This window comes from Monodelphis domestica, chromosome 3 (assembly GCF_027887165.1).
Source record: "Monodelphis domestica isolate mMonDom1 chromosome 3, mMonDom1.pri, whole genome shotgun sequence".
Taxonomy (NCBI): domain Eukaryota; kingdom Metazoa; phylum Chordata; class Mammalia; order Didelphimorphia; family Didelphidae; genus Monodelphis; species Monodelphis domestica.
This window is the reverse complement of record NC_077229.1, coordinates 93,190,995-93,193,814: the sequence shown is the minus strand read 5'-3', so window position 1 is coordinate 93,193,814 and position 2,820 is coordinate 93,190,995.

Here is a 2,820-nt window from a genome sequence, read left to right as displayed (position 1 = left end):
TCTTGCCTGTTTATGAGATTCAATCTTCAGTCCCCTGACCTTTGCTCAGACTCATCCCAGTACCTGGAATGCATTCCCTCTTCACCCATCTGTCTCACTGAATTCCCAGCCTTCTTTAAGGCACAGCTCAAGTGCCAGTCACTTCCTCCAGGAAGTCTATCTTGATCCCCTCCCCAAATTGCTAAACATCATTCCCCCAAATTAATTTACATTAACATAAGTCTATTTTGAATTGGCTTGTCTGCCCCCCCACACCTTATATTGCCCAACGCTAAGAATGCCCAGCCTGCTAGTAAGAATTTAACAAATGCTAATTTAATTGGATTGTATGGAGAGCCAATGAGGGAGGAACTCTAGCACTGCCAAACAAAAAAGGGAGTCCTTCTGAGATTAGAGAAGATAAATTTGCTGTGGACACAAATGGGGCAGCAGTGTGACATTCTCAAGTGGTTCTCCAGCCTTTTCTTGACCGCCTCCCGGAGGAGGCATTTGTAGAATGTGTTGACTTCGAAATAACACAGAACTATCAAAGTAGTGAGAAAACCCACTCTTTAATCAGGAATAGAGAGAGGTTCATACTCCGGTCGCCACACAGAGCCCAGTGCTAAGTACCACACAGAGCATGTACACTGGGAACTCTGGGAACCGTATCCCTTCGTGGGAAGGCACCCAGCAAAATGTCAGCTCCAATGCCTACTTGGCCCTGGGAGAAAACACCATGCTAATTGTCAACTCCAAAGAGAGATGGAACTGGGGGGTCGCTTTGGAGAATTTGCTACGGTAAGCCTGCAGAGACAAACCACAAACAGGTTGCAAATTCTCTTTGCCAGCCTCAGGGGTATCACCTAGGGGTCAGCTGTATCACATCAGAGGCAAGGATCAAACTCTGGAGCTGGACTCCAGAGAAGAGACTTGACACAATAAGGGAAGCCTCCAAAACAAATAAAAGGCACTTAACTTTAGCTGTATCCACAAATCCCACCCACACTATGGGTTCCCAAACAGCTCTAAAGTCCATAGTTCAACCCCAAAACAGGCACTGAGGTTTCTCAAAGGGCAGAGGTAAACTGAGTCATCCAAATTTCTCATCGACAAATGGTATTTCATCTCTGTGGAGAGCCAAGGGCTCCCCCACCTACCCCAGAAATTCCCACATGGGGAAACTAATTCGTAAGATGGAGAAATGACAAGGTCTGTGTGTAGGTGTCCAAGTCTCGGGTTCCCTAGTTCCTTTTTCTGTTGCCTTGAAAGAGATTTCCTGTCCATCATGTGCAGCACAAGGAACAGAGAGGACACTGTAGTCAGAACTCAGGCTTCCTGCCTGCCATGCGGTAAGTAACAGTCATCTTTGAGATTGAGACTCCTGAATTGGCATGAGAAAGGCAGGGTGTAGAGTTCCACCACTGGGCTGAGACTTTGGGAGAAGGGAGAAGGCACAGATGGTCAGAAGCAAAGGAGGAGAAGCTGAGCACGCAGACCGCTTCTCTGCAAGGCCGCAGCACCCAGAGAACCAGACTGCAGACAGTGCCACAGAAGAGGCAAGTACAGAGTGGCCCTGGAGGCAACTACAGAAAATCCCATCAGCTGGCAAGACAGAAGGGAAGGCGGCTCACTTTCCCCCTGTGCTTTCCCAGTGACCCTCTAAGCACCCGTCCAAGGTCCAAAACTGGCCCCCAGACATAACCTTCTCCCTTCTCCCCATTCTGTGATCTATGGATGAGTGTACTTCAGGAAGTCACAGATCTAGCCAGTAGAACTGGGAGATAACCCGAGAAAGATAGGGTAAATGCTGGGAGGCAGAAAAGCTCCTCCTAACCTAGCTTTTTCTTTCATTTTTGCTGCCTAGTAAATAGATGAGGAGGCTACTCAGAGTGCTTTGAGTCAGCCACCAGGTGGTGTTCTAAGCTTCAGCTCACTTCTACTGTGGAAATAGGAACAGTTCTTAGGTTCCCCGGTTAACTAACCATTCGTGTCCCTCATTTCCTTAATTAGGTTGTTGTCTCAAGTTTTTATCAAAGGAGGTGGCCCAGTGGATAGAGTGCTGGGTCTGGAGTCAGAGAGACCTGAGTTCAAATTTAGCACCTCACTCTTTTAATCCGATAGAGAAGAGAGACGGAAATGGCTCTTTGACCTAGCAATACCACTGCTAAATCTGTATCCCAAAGAGGTTTAAAAAAAAAAGGTAAAGGGTCCAAAAAAGGAGGGGAAAGGGCCTATTTGTACAAAAATGTTTATGGTGGCAAAGAACTGTATATTGAAGGGATGCCCATCCACTGGGGAATGACTGAACAAGTTAAGGCAGATGATTATGATGGGAAATACTGGGCTATAAGAAAATATGAGCAGGATACTTTCAGAAAAACCTGGGAATTGTACCCCAAAGAGGTAATAAGGAAAAAGACTTGTACAAGAATACTCATAGCTGCACTCTTTGTGGTGGCAAAAAAATTGGAAAATGAGGGGATGCCCTTCAATTGGGGACTGGCTGAACAAATTGTGGTATATGTTGGTGATGGAATACTATTGTGCTCAAAGGAATAATAAAATGGAGGAATTCCGTGGGGACTAGAACAACCTCCAGGAAGTGATGCAGAGCGAAAAGAGCAGAACCAGGAGGACATTGTACACAGAGACTGATACACTGTGGGACAATCTAACATAATGGACTTCTCTACTAGCAGCAATACAATGAACCAGAACAATTCTGAGGGACTTATGAGCAAGAACACTATCTACATTCATAGGAAGAACTGTGGGAGTAGAAACACAGAAGAAAAACAACTGCTTGATTTCATGGGTCAATGGGGATATGATTGGGGA